This window comes from Phascolarctos cinereus, unplaced genomic scaffold (assembly GCF_003287225.1).
Source record: "Phascolarctos cinereus isolate Bilbo 61053 unplaced genomic scaffold, phaCin_HiC Scaffold_726;HRSCAF=1367, whole genome shotgun sequence".
Lineage (NCBI taxonomy): Eukaryota > Metazoa > Chordata > Mammalia > Diprotodontia > Phascolarctidae > Phascolarctos > Phascolarctos cinereus.
The window spans coordinates 100,822,885-100,835,823 of NW_027556098.1; the positions used below are offsets into that span (position 1 = coordinate 100,822,885).

The 12,939-nt window shown below is 38.1% G+C and overlaps 1 protein-coding gene across 1 annotated transcript in view; it reads left to right on the forward strand.

Annotated features, from left to right (window-relative positions):
* Positions 1-12,939, forward strand: part of NECTIN3 (nectin cell adhesion molecule 3) — a 197,569-nt gene that overhangs the window by 143,188 nt on the left and 41,442 nt on the right. The gene's annotated exons all lie outside the window — the stretch shown is intronic.

A 12,939-nucleotide genomic window follows, 5' to 3' on the forward strand; every position in this document is an offset into this window, starting at 1 on the left:
TGGAAATAGTATAGCAAGGTACTATGATTTGGTTAGGGATTAAACTAAGGTTTATAGTCAGAGAACCTGGATTCAAATTCCCATCCTACCACCTACTTCCTGTGTAACCTCAGAAAATCATTTCTTCTCTCTGGGCCATAGTTTCCTCATCCTTAGAATGAAATAATTGGAATAGATAACCTCTGCGGTCCCCTCAAGGTCTACGTCTGCCTGTCCTCCTCAGTCATCTATCTCTCTGTGAGCTCCTTGAAAGCAGGGACTCTCTTTTGCCTTTTTTTTTTTGTATCCCATACATTTAGCATAGTTCCTAGTACATAGTAGGGGCTTGATAAATGTTTATTGACTGAATTACTACTGCCTATACATAAGTACAAGTCTTCCCATCCTTAAAAACCTTCACTAAACCCCAACGTGTCTTCAAGCAATTATATTATATCTCCTCTCTCCCTTTTCACAGCCAAGTTCCTAGAAAGTGATCATTTGACTTCAGAGGTTTCTTCCAGGTCTGAGAGTTTATAACTGTATATAACTGTAGCTAGAATGATGTAATAAAAGTCTAGAAAGATCAAGAATCCAAGCTTTCCCTCCTATAAACATAACTTTGTATAGGGGGATGACCTGTCTTGATGCACCTCAGGGTAGAACTATCTTGAAGTGCTTTGTACCTAGGGTTGTAGTTTTTCTGAAAATAAACTTGTTCTTCCTGGCATAGCCACACAATTTCTGAAACTTTTTTTTTTTAATTTCCTGAAGCCCTTGGATCTGACTGACCCCAGGGCTTTGAAACCTGGCTATAAGACAAGGTTTTTAAAGAAATATATGCCTTTGTATGCCGGTATCCTGAGGAACTAATCTTTTGATTTTTTTCTTTATTACTTGCCCTGAATCCCGGCCTGGAGTCAAATGTGCTTCCCAGCGGTTTGTTCCCAGGCTTTGGATTTGTTCATCAAAGTGCCCTTGGCCGCTCGTCTTTCAGAGAGCAGCTACTCTCCCTTTTAACCACAGGCCATTTATTCTCTGCCTAGGATATTGGGCTAATCATAAGGAAAGCCCAAGTTTACCTTTTCAACCTCAGCACCCCTGCTTCCTTTCTGTAGAAAAGTAGGACATTCTGCCTCTGAAAACATGCCCCTCCCCAGACCAGTAACTTTTTCCCTTTCCAATTAAAAGTAGGAATATTTTTCATTTGACTCCTATGAGTTACCACCCTCTCGTTGACTGTTTAATAACTTATTTGTCCACTGCAAAGATGTAATTTGATTTGGCTTGTAGAATATTTTCTTATTTCTCTAATAGGTTGCGAATAGTAGTAGTTTGAATCAGTATCTTCAGGTATCCAGAAAAAATGTTTTCCAGACCTTTTCCTTAAAGGGCCAATAGCCTTTATATCATAACACTTTTAGCACAGCTTTTGAAGATTTTTATTTTTTGAAATTAATTTATTTTGATTTATCAACAATTACTTCCATATGCTTTTGAGTTTATTTTGAGGATTTTTGAACAGAGATTTAAACTGACCTATCAGTCTAAAAATAAGGAGGAGAAACTGGCGTGTGTAAGAAGTTGGCTTACTTCTTACAGGTTTGGAGCTAGATCTAAAGTTATAGGATAATTGAGAAAAGAAATTCAGCAGTAAAATAAGCAATCATTGGAGCTTGAATGGCTTTTAGATATGATCCAGTCAGATCCTTATCTTACCTTACTTCACAGACGAGGAAACTGAGCCTGAGAGATGTGAAGGGACTGGCCCAAAGTTATGTAGCCGAAAGGTAGTGGCAGAGTTAGAACTTTTACCTCCTCTTTCCCTGTTTTGTGCCTCTCCTAGATGGGCTTTGGGGAAGATTTTGGAGTTGTATCTGGGTGTTATCATAAGAGCTGAGAGAGTTTGGAGTACATGGTAACTAAGGCCCCTTCCAGTTCTAGAGCTATGATCCATGATTTTACTGTTGGGGAAAATTAGAATTTGAGAAATCAGTCAACAAGGATTTATAAAGCACCATATGCCACTATAGGGCAGCTAAGTTGTGTAGTGGAGAGCCTGGAGTCAGGAAGACCTGAATTCAAATCTAGTCTCAGACACTTACTAGCTGTGTAACCCTAGGCAAGTCACTTAACCCTGTTTGCCTCAGTTTCTTCATCTGTAAAATGAACTAGAGAAGGAAATGGCAAACCACTCCTGTATCTTTGCCCAAGAAAACTCCAGAAGGGGGTCACAAAGAGTCAGATACAACTGAAACAACTGAACAACAACAAAATATGTCAGGTACTGTCGCAGCCATTGAAGATACAGAGAAAAAATAAAAACAGTCTCTAATTTCCAATAAGCTTACATTCTAATGGGGGAAAAACATGTGCATCTATAAGCATATTTAAGATACTTGCAAAGTAAATGTACATAATAACTTTAATAACAGAGGGACCCTCTTGCAGAAGGTGATATTTGAGTAAAGTCTTAAGGAAGCCAGGGATTCTAAAAGGCAGAAGTGAAGAAAGAGTATATTATTTTTAAAATACATGTAAAAACAATTTTTTTACATTATTCTTTAAAATTTTGAGTTCTAAATTGTCTTCCTCCCTCCTTCCTATCTTCCTCATTGAGATGGCAAACAATTTGATGTAGGTTATGCATGTGAAGTCATGCAAAACATATTTCCATATTAGTTATGTTGTAAAAGAAAGCACAGACAAAAAAAAACACAAGAAATATGAAGTTTTAAAAAGTATGCTTCAATCTGCATCAGTTCTTTCTCTGGAGGTAGACAGCATTTCTCATCATAAGTCAAGAAGAAGTATTTATCAGGCATAGCGATTGCAAAAGCATGGAGATGGGAGATTTGAGTGCTGTGTCCAAGGATTTGCAAGGATGCCAGATGTAGCCGGATGATCATAGAGAGCATTTAGAAATAAAAGGTAAGTAAAGTAGAAAGGTAGAAAGGGGCCAAGTTATGAAGAGCTTTAAATTCCAATCAAAGGAGCTTATATTTGATCCCAGAGGCAATAGGGAGCCACCAGAGTTTATTGAAAATGAGAATGAAAAAAAAATAAATAAAATGAGAATGACATGGTTAGACCTGTACTTTAGTAGATTTTCAGAGAATGGGTTGGAATGGGAAGAAATCTGAGGCAGGGAGACCAATTAGATCATTTCACTCATCCTGACAAAAGATGAAGAGGACTGGAAATAGGGTGGTGGTTGTGTAAGTGAGAAGAAGATGTATACCAGAGATGCCATAGAAACGGAAACAATAGAATGTGGCAACTGATTGGTTATATGGGGTAAATGAGAGGGAGGAGTTGAAAATGATGCTGAGTTTTAGAACCTGGGTGACTGAGAGGATGGTGGTGCCCTTTGCAATAATAGGGAAGTTCAGAAGAGAGGTGGGTTTGTGGGTTCTGTTTTGGCGCATGCTGAGTTTGAGATGCCTGGGAAACACCCAGGATCAACGTGGGCAATGGGCCGTTTGTGATGCAGGACTTCAGCCCGAGTAAAAATGCAAAACAGAAAACTGTATCTGGGAGAGCTGTTTGGGAATGGTAAGAGTTGTGATCAATAGTGGTTTAAATAAAACAATTTTAGCGTCCAAATGAAAGTAGAAGTATCTACTGATCATAAGGCACTGGACTATGTGTTGCAGATACAAAGATGAAAAATGGTGTGGTACCTCTAAAGAGAATGAAATCCTTCATTCCTGGACATTTGTGGAATTTAGGCTTGAAATGAACCTTACAGGACCATTTGGTGTACGCTTTCATTTAAGATGAGAAAACTGAGGACCAGAAAGTTATGAATTGGCCATACTCAAACAGGTAATAAATCGAAGAGCCAGTACTCTAACCAAAATCTTCTGAGCCCCAATCCAGTGATCTTGAATCTTTACTCTGAGTTATTCTACATAGTAAATAATTTTCATGTTGAGGATTTTTATAATGAATTAAGATAAAAATATTTAGGGCTATTTCTAATTCCACTAATCCAAAGCAGAATTAATTTTCACTTACCTTGGAGTAGGAGAAAAGAACTGCAAAACAGGAACCTCACTACAGGTAATAGTTTTAAACTTTCCCCCCAAACTTTTTTTCCATTACTATCAACTGGTTGCAAAATTTCAGTTCCCACTTCACTCCCTTCCTCTGACAATTTTTTGGTGAAATGGCTAAAAGACTAGCAAAGGATGGGTAGAAGGAGAAAAGGGGGTCTTGGATCATCCGTAAGCAGTATAAACAGTGCCTGAGTTATCACGAACTATCAGTCTACCAGTGTTCCTCCCATCTGGACTCTTCAGATGACTTGCACATGACCTTAAGAGATAACATAAAAAGTGTCTTATCTAAGGGTAAAAGTATGCCCATTTATTGTGGTGAGGGTTAAAAAAAAAAAGTAAATTCCTTCACTATCCCATGGGCCATTTCATAATTGTACTTGATTTGATGTGCTAGATGGACCCGATCTAATTTAAAGTCTGTCTCAATATAACAAATAGTAGAAGTCAACTAATTGAGGTTGGTTTCAATGGGATAAGTGCTCTTTTGAAAACATTTGGAATATGGAAAATGCCATTCACTTGTTGGTAGTATTCCAAATCTCCAATTTCAAACTGATAGACTTTTTGAATATTATCCTTAAAACATAGGTTACAATCTCTTTTTCTCATCCAAATCTGAGGTAAGCATGTGACTATATACTTAATTATGTGGGTTTATGTCAGTTTCCTCATCTATGAAATAAGAGAGATGGACTTCATGATCTCTAAGGTCCATTTCAGTTGTAGTCATATAATTTTACTATTCAAATATGTATTTACTCATACTGATAGTTTATATTATACAATACCTTATGGTTATAAAGTACTTCATACATACATTATCTCATTTGACAATGAAACACTGATAAGGTGGTCTTAGTGTTATGATTCCTAGTTTACAGGTGAGGGAATCGAGGACCACCAGAGTGGTTCTGAACGTATTTTTTTCCTGTATAGAAGACTTAACGATATTGGTTTTGAGGAAAAGCTTTTAAATAAGGAGCTAATTAGAGAGGTGACCGTTCTTTTCTTAAAACTGTGCTTGTGTCCTTTATTCGTGTGTATTACTTTAAAAAGACACGAACAATTTGTTCTTTTATTATGAGGAGAGTGAGGAAGGAGAAGAGGAGACTTGTAGGTAAGAATTGGTGAAAAAGGCTAAAAAAAAAGGTCTGCTTTTTTTTTTAAATAGGACTGAAGACTAAACTAAGAATTAGCCAATGAAAAGCTTAGTAGTTCAGGCATCTTTATCCATTGCTCTTGGCAGATAGATTAGATAAATAGATGTTCACACCACCAACTATAGGGAATCCAAAGCAAGAAAGCATAGTTGGTCACTGTGGTAGAACTTCCTTATGATTCAGACCTTGATTATTCAGTTCTGATTATTTGATGTGTGTCTTATTTTAAGATGAAGATGATAGAATTAGAACTGGTAAGTACCTGAAAGGTTATCTAGTCCAAGCCTCTTGTTTTGCACATATAGAAACTGAGGCCTGGAGAAATTAAATAGATGTGTCCCTTGTGTATATGAATTAGGATTTGCATTTTTCTATAATTACTTTGTAAATTTTAAGGCATTATACAAATGTACAATTATTATTCTTGACTCTCTCTTCTCCTTCATAGGGCTTAGCATAAGCTGAGCACTTAGTAGGCTCAATAAATACTAGCTGCTTTATGGATCATATTAGAAAATACTAGGGCAGCTAGGTGGCACAGTGAATAGAGCACCTGTTCTGGAGTCAGGAGGACCGGAGTTCAAATCTGGCCTCAGACACATAATACTTCCTAGCTATGTGACTCTGGGCAAGTCACTTAACCCCAATTGCCTCACTAAGAAAAAAAAGAAAGAAAAAGAAAGAAAGAAAATACTGAAATGAAGATGTGTACTATTTATCCTGTTGGGGGTACATATAATAGAAGTAGTTCTCTCTAGAGGGATGAGCTAGAGACTAGTAGGTAGAAGTTATAGGGCGATGCTTTTTTAAATTAAATATAATATTGATAGGTGACATTTATATTGTGCTTTAAAGTTCATGGAGTCATTACCTACATGACATGACTGAATCTTCACAACAACTAGATGATGTAGGTACTACAAGTATAATCTTCATTTTATATATGAAGATACTGAGGTTCATATAAAGTGCCTTACTTCTGGTCGCACATCAAGTAAGTATCAGAGGCAAGATTCAAACACAGCTCTGGCCTGGATCCAAGTCTGATGTTCTTTCCATTACAACCCACCAAACAATTAGGGCTATGCAACAATGAGCTGGGTTGCCAAGTCACTCATCACTAAAAGTATTTAAGCACAGTCTGAGTGACATTTAGATGCCCTATCAGATCCAGTCACCATGGTTTCACAGCTTCCAGCAGCTGATTTCAGGTGATTAGCAGTAAGTGTGAAGAAGACAGATGGGGTAGTAGTGGCCTAAGGTTGAGGATTGAGAGGTATAAAAGAAAAAAGAACAAGACAACCAGGAGATTCAACCATGGAAGACAATGTCTTGTCGAACTGACTATTGTGTTAAAACTGAAAAGCGATGAAAGTTAGGTTGGAGTGGTGGGATAGACAGGGAAAACTGAGGAAGATGTGATTACTAGAAACTCAATTCAATTCTGTAAACATTAAACATCTACGATGTATAAGGTACTGTGTTAAGTGCTGGGATCACAAAGCCAGAAACAAAACATCCCCTGCTACAAGGGAGGAAGGGGAGAGAAGGAATAAACAAGTAAACATAAATGAGTACAAGATAATTTGTGGAGAGAGAGAGACAGAGAGAGCTCTGAAAACTGAGGGGATCAGAAAATCCTTTGCATCACTTAGCATCTGAACTGACCCTTTGAGGGAAACTAGACATTCTAAGAGGCGGAAGGAAAGGTTAAATGCCTTCCAGGGATGAAGGACCGCTTGGGCAAAGACAAGAAAATGGGAGATGGAATATGGTAATCTGGGAATAGCTAATGAGTGAAGTCATCGAGTGTAAAGAAGAGGACAAATCACAGGTTTTATAAGAGTGAATCAGAGGAAGGCTGGAAGGACAGGAATTATGATCATAGGGAATATTGGGTTCAAGATTAGGGGATAGAACAATTTGAGGTGATGGTGAGGCTAAGATATTACTACCTTTTTGCATTAATAAAGTAGTTTGGAGAGGGAGGCCTTGAGAGTTGAGTAGGCTAATAAACTGGGAAGCTGGGGTGTCAATGAGACATCACTGTATATGTTAGAAGCATCAAGAATGAGTATAGGGATTGAGGTAGGAAGGGGAAAAAAAGTAAGGTAAGCCAGATATTCTTGGAGAATTGAGAAAGAATGACTTAGAGGCTGGTAGATGATCACAACAAGGATCTGAAATGGGTAATATAAATGGATAGACTAAACCTCAAAGAAGGAGATGCTGAATGATGCCAGAAGGGATAAGTGTTGTCAAGGAAAATGAGTATTCTGATTTTTCTTCCTGTCCCAGTATAGCAGGGTTAGTCAGGGAAAAAGTAGCTAATGATAAGGGTTGAGGCACGTTCTGGAGAAATCTGGTTTCTATGAAGAAAAGATTAGAGGGAATATAAAAAGAATAAAGATAGGATGATGGTGAATTAATTGTAGGGTTGGAGGTTCTAGTAGATTTAGGGCAAAGACAGCAGATGAGAATAAGAACTAGAGAAAGGTATAAATGAGAATGTATAGGGAGATGTAAGGTATTTTCTCTCACAAGGACTGGGGAACATGAAGGAATCAGTGGAGAATATTTATTAAGCATTTATTGTGTAACAAGCACTATGCTGATTGCTGGAGAAACAAAATTCCAAAATGCAGATAGTCTCCGCCCTAAAGGAACTTTCATTCTAATAGAGAGAAACAGGGGAATGATGACTTTAGAATGAGATTTTGAAATGATATTTTAGTTTGGAAAGAGATGTGAAGAGCTAGGGAAGCAAATTGACACCTCTTTTAAGGAGCAATGACAGAGATGATTTGATTATGGTTCTAGAACTGGGAGAGATATGTAGCAGCTCGTTGGCTAGGAAGGAAATGTCTAGAGAGTGAAATGAAGCGTGACTGAAGCAAATCCTTGGTGTAGCAAGTGACTGAAGTGACCACCATTCAGGAGAGTGGAACCCCAGGAAGAGAATTGCATGCATAAGGGTTAAGTTCTTCAGAGCCTGGTTTCTATTCTGGCCTGCGTGACAAGGCATAAATGTACTACTCATAGAACAGAGGAAGTTCTAGTTGATCAGAGCCAAGCAGTGTTGAGAGGATCAGTGGCAGCGGTGACTTGGAAATGGTGGATTACTCATGTAGCAGCTGTTCAAGAATCTGTAATGTGATATCAGATCATTGACTAATTTGAGCAAAGATAAAAATCAATACCAAATTTTTAAAAAAAGATAAAGATGAGAAGGCACTAAATTTTATTGTAAGTTCCGTTATAACTTGTTATACAAGCTGTTGATTCAAAAAAACACAAACCAAAAAAATGGGCAGTAGACAAAGAAAACTGCATTGATTCTATGACCATTACTTAGAGAAGTCTAACCAAATGAAACAGTCAATACAATGTGGAGAATGGAAGAGCTCAAAACCCATTTCTTTTGGCAAATATTTGATCTGCCCGCCAAGCAGAGTTATAGCAGTCAAAGGCAATAGCCTTGTAGATGACAATCTCATTTGCAATACATTATGAAGGAGAATATCAGAAGGTCAAGAGCAATATCACCCCCAAAAAGGGGAAAAGTTGAGGGACATAAAAAACATGCTTTCAAAGCGTTTGGCATGATATCAAACTAAGACAGATCATCCTTAGCACGTCTCTAAATAAACCTGCAAGAAGGTCATTCACTAAGTGTAAAATGGAACAGATCTGAATTTCTTTGTTTATCTACGGTCATCACTAGTGATAGTGGACTCATTATATTTGGGCTCTATCATCTGTATTACATGACGTACTATATGAGGAAATGTTAATGGCACATGAAGTCAGAGTAGCTGGACCTAGCCAAATATGTGCAGAAGAAATCTGTGCTAGAGGTGGAACAATTTTGAAGGCACCTTAGAAGGAGATCTGTAATCCAATGATCGCTCAAAGTCAGGAAGATTCCAAAAGAATGGAAATAATCACAGATGGTGCTTTTACAAAAAAAAAAAAAGGCAGAGGAGGGTGTGAGGAGTAGGAGTGGCAGGTTATTTTCCATTTCCTATTTATATGCTGACTTTATTTTCTCTATAAAATCTTTTATAGTGGTCTATGAGTTACCCAGGATATCCTTGATGAAAACATAAGAAAGCCACAAGCCCACTTTCAAAAACTGTTTCCTACAGCAAATCACATCTCCAAAGTCACATAATTGACTGAGCACTCTAGAGAACATAAGATCCTACTGTATCTATAGGTTGATTTAAAAAAACATTTGACTCAGAGCAGAATACACCTTGAGAGGCATGCCTCAAACAAAGTGTCTCCCACAGGTGTTAAAACCGCACAAGATTCTATGACTAAGCAGCCACTAAAATAAGAATCTGCTGAGTTTTGATATCAAATGAAACATAAAATAGAGAGGCATGCTTCCTCAAGGTGTTTACCACTATCATAAATGATATTGCACAGTGACCAAATAGAATTCCCCATCTATTCTAATGCTCTTCAGGTGCTCCGATATGCAGATGGCATTGTCCTAACTGCATCAAGCCAAACACTACAGACTCTTTGATACAATCTTATCATGCAAAACAGATCTAGCTAACTGTATTGGGGAAAACATGGATGACAAAGTCATTATAACACGAAGATGAAAAGATGCCCATTAGAGTTAGTTCTATCCGTATGTGTTTATGTGAATGGGTCAATTGATTGAGCAAGTTAATAAAACTCACTATATTTCTGTAGCAACATCTTCTACAATTCTTTATTGCTTTGGGATTCTGTAATGGGAATACCAGAAAGAGCTGGGGATGGTGGCAGAGGGTTTTCCCTCAGCCATAAATTCATACTGCACCTTGATGAAAGTTGATAAATAAAATGACCAAAGAGAAGGTTGATGTGGGTTTGTGGAACAGAAACATCTTCCTCCTCTGATCTGTGTATAAATGAAAGAAAACATGAAAATCCCTTATCATAGGAGCTTTCAATTATTCTGACTGTGAACAGAACAATGATTAGTGAAAGACTAAAGCAAATGCATCTATCTTTATTCTGCAGAAGAAAACCAACAAGATAAAAGATGATTTGTACCAGACTGAGAAACAATCTAAAGATGATTAAAAAGTTTCTGACAAAAAAAAAAAGATAGTTAAGCTGGCTGTTCAAAATGCCTGACTTTTTCCATCAAATTTTTGAGCAAAGCATAATAAAAACAAGCTGAGCGTATCAATGAGTAAATTATCTGGGGGAAAGATTGCACTAGAAATTAAAGAATGAGGGAAATACATTAAAAAATGCTATTGTTATACCAGATTATTAACAGATTAGAAGCATCCTTGCTCAAGCATATTTTGAAGTCATGGTTGATCAATGCCTCATTTACTTTAACCTACCAGGACCTGACATCCATTGATATTTCTTCTCCAAGAACATCACTGACCTGTAAAGCATCCCACCTTGCTTTTTCCCTTGTTCAGTACAGATATTGACAAAGTAATCCTAGAGCTAGAAGAATGAACTTAATCAGGAAAACAGATTTATTTCTAGCTTTACCCTGGTTCTTATAGCCATGTTGTGTTAATTTATGGAGCTGTAACAAGGGAATGATGTTTAAACCTCTTAACCATGCTCCTACCTTAAATATTAATGCTTACTGAAATTGGGCTTTTGCCCAGGAAATAGGTCTTTGTCTTTCCTTGCAATAGCTCAAGAGAAATGTGAGATGCACAGATGTAAAGATATCTCCACTCCAAGTGTTCATTGGGACTATTTGTACCTGGTCTGTGGTAGAGCATCCTGTGCTCGTGTTGTTTAAACACACTGTGCCTTGACCCACACAAAGTGATGTCATTTTGGTCCTCTTCTAGCACAAAGGAAAACAACCAAACCAACCTTCCTAGTCTGGACCAAAATTTCAGCCCTTTTAATTCTCTTTTACCCTTTGATCTACTAATTTCCACCTTTTAACAATAGTGCATGAAACTGTGCTAACCTAGTAAAATTTAACATTCACTGAGTCCTTTTCTGTTCTTATATATTACTCTCCTTCCCCTCCTCATTAGTCCAACGAGACTGGCCTTCCTGCTGGACGTTCATCTCCTATTTGCTTTTTCGCTGACCACTCAAATGCTGGGAACATATTCCTTTTTCTCTGTCTCTTAGACAGATATGTTCATTATTTCCTTCTAAACTAAGCTCAAGTTCCGCTCTCTGCATAAACCCTTTGCTAATCCCTCCAGTCATTAATCTTGTCTCCAGCATTGTATTGATTCTGTCTGTATTTTGCATATACTTGTATAGCAGGTACGCTCCATTTTGGAGTATGCTCAGTAGCTATTCTTGGTGACCATGTAGAAGCTTGGGGAAGATTGCTTCTGTCTATTTGTGACTCATTACTAGAGTGAATCCTCTTATTGGCTGCTGAGTTAGAATTCTGTGGATATACTATATTAAAGGGGTGACTTGCCCCTTACCTTGCCCTCTTCCTTTTGGTTTCCAGTTGTGAGGAAGACTTTCTAATCTCTGGGATTTCTCCATCATGCTTCTCCATCCTTCTCAACCAGAAATTCACCCTGCCCCTACAGCTCCTTCCACTGGTTGGTCCCTTCCAGAAAGGACCTATATTTTTTAAGAAAAGTGTCCAAGCCAGCTATGTCTTCATTCTTCTTGAGTCTCCACTCCCAAATCTGAATTTTCTTTTCTCCATACCCTCTGCTAACATCTCCTCCTTTATCCTTCTATCATATGTCATCTTTCCCAATTAGCATATGAGCTCCTTCTGGGCAAGGACTGACTTTGTATTTGTATTCATAGAATTTAGCACTGTTCCTGGCATGTAGTAAGCACCTAATAATAGCTGTTGAGTGAGAAAGACTATGATCTATCAATACCCTTGCCCACAAGCTGTGAGCACATATCTTTTCCTAGTCAAACTAGTGACTGACATGAGGCTACATCCCTGTTCTGTGGTCTTTCTTTTGGTACAGGGCCTTAAGAGTTGTCAAAAATCATGGAGGCCTGTGGTACCAGCAGAAGCATCTCCTACCAGCAAAGCAGAGAAAGTGGCATTCTATGGAATGGCAGTGCCCAAAGTCAGAGGAATTCAATTGATTTCAAACAGTTCTGCTTCTGCCAGGAGAGAGTGCCTAAGCAGCAACAGGAATGAGCTGGAGCAAAGTGAAGGGTTGACACTGGAAAAAAGAAAAGTTCCCCAGAGAATGAATGGATGGATGGATAGATGGATAAATGTATAAATGAATGGATGGATGAACCAATGAATGAATTAAAAATCATTTATCAAGCTTTATTATGTTCAAAGCACTGTACTGAGCATTAGGGATACAAAAAGAAAAGCAAGATAGTCTCTACTCTCAAGAGGCTTACATTCTAATACTTCTTAAAGTTTCAGCTGCAAGTCATATGGAAAGGTCTCATGGTTCTTAAAGTGTAGTGACAGAGTAGGTGAAAGCAAAGCATCTAGTTTAATGTCGTTTCCACTAATATCATCATCTCTCTGTTGCTGAACAATCCGACACTACCAAGGACTTTGATAGTGAGTACTTTCTTTTCCGGGTCTTCAGTAGCTCTGGTTGCTGAGGAAACAGGGGCTCCACCACCTTCAGAGGAAGTTCCCAGGTTACATCCCTGCAAGAATTGATGCTTTCCTGGACTATGGCTCCTGGGACCAGGTTGGAAGCAGGACCAATAGTCTTGGAATGGCAGGAGGGTGGTATCTGCTAGGAAGGGACACTGTTCTGTAAGCACTGCTC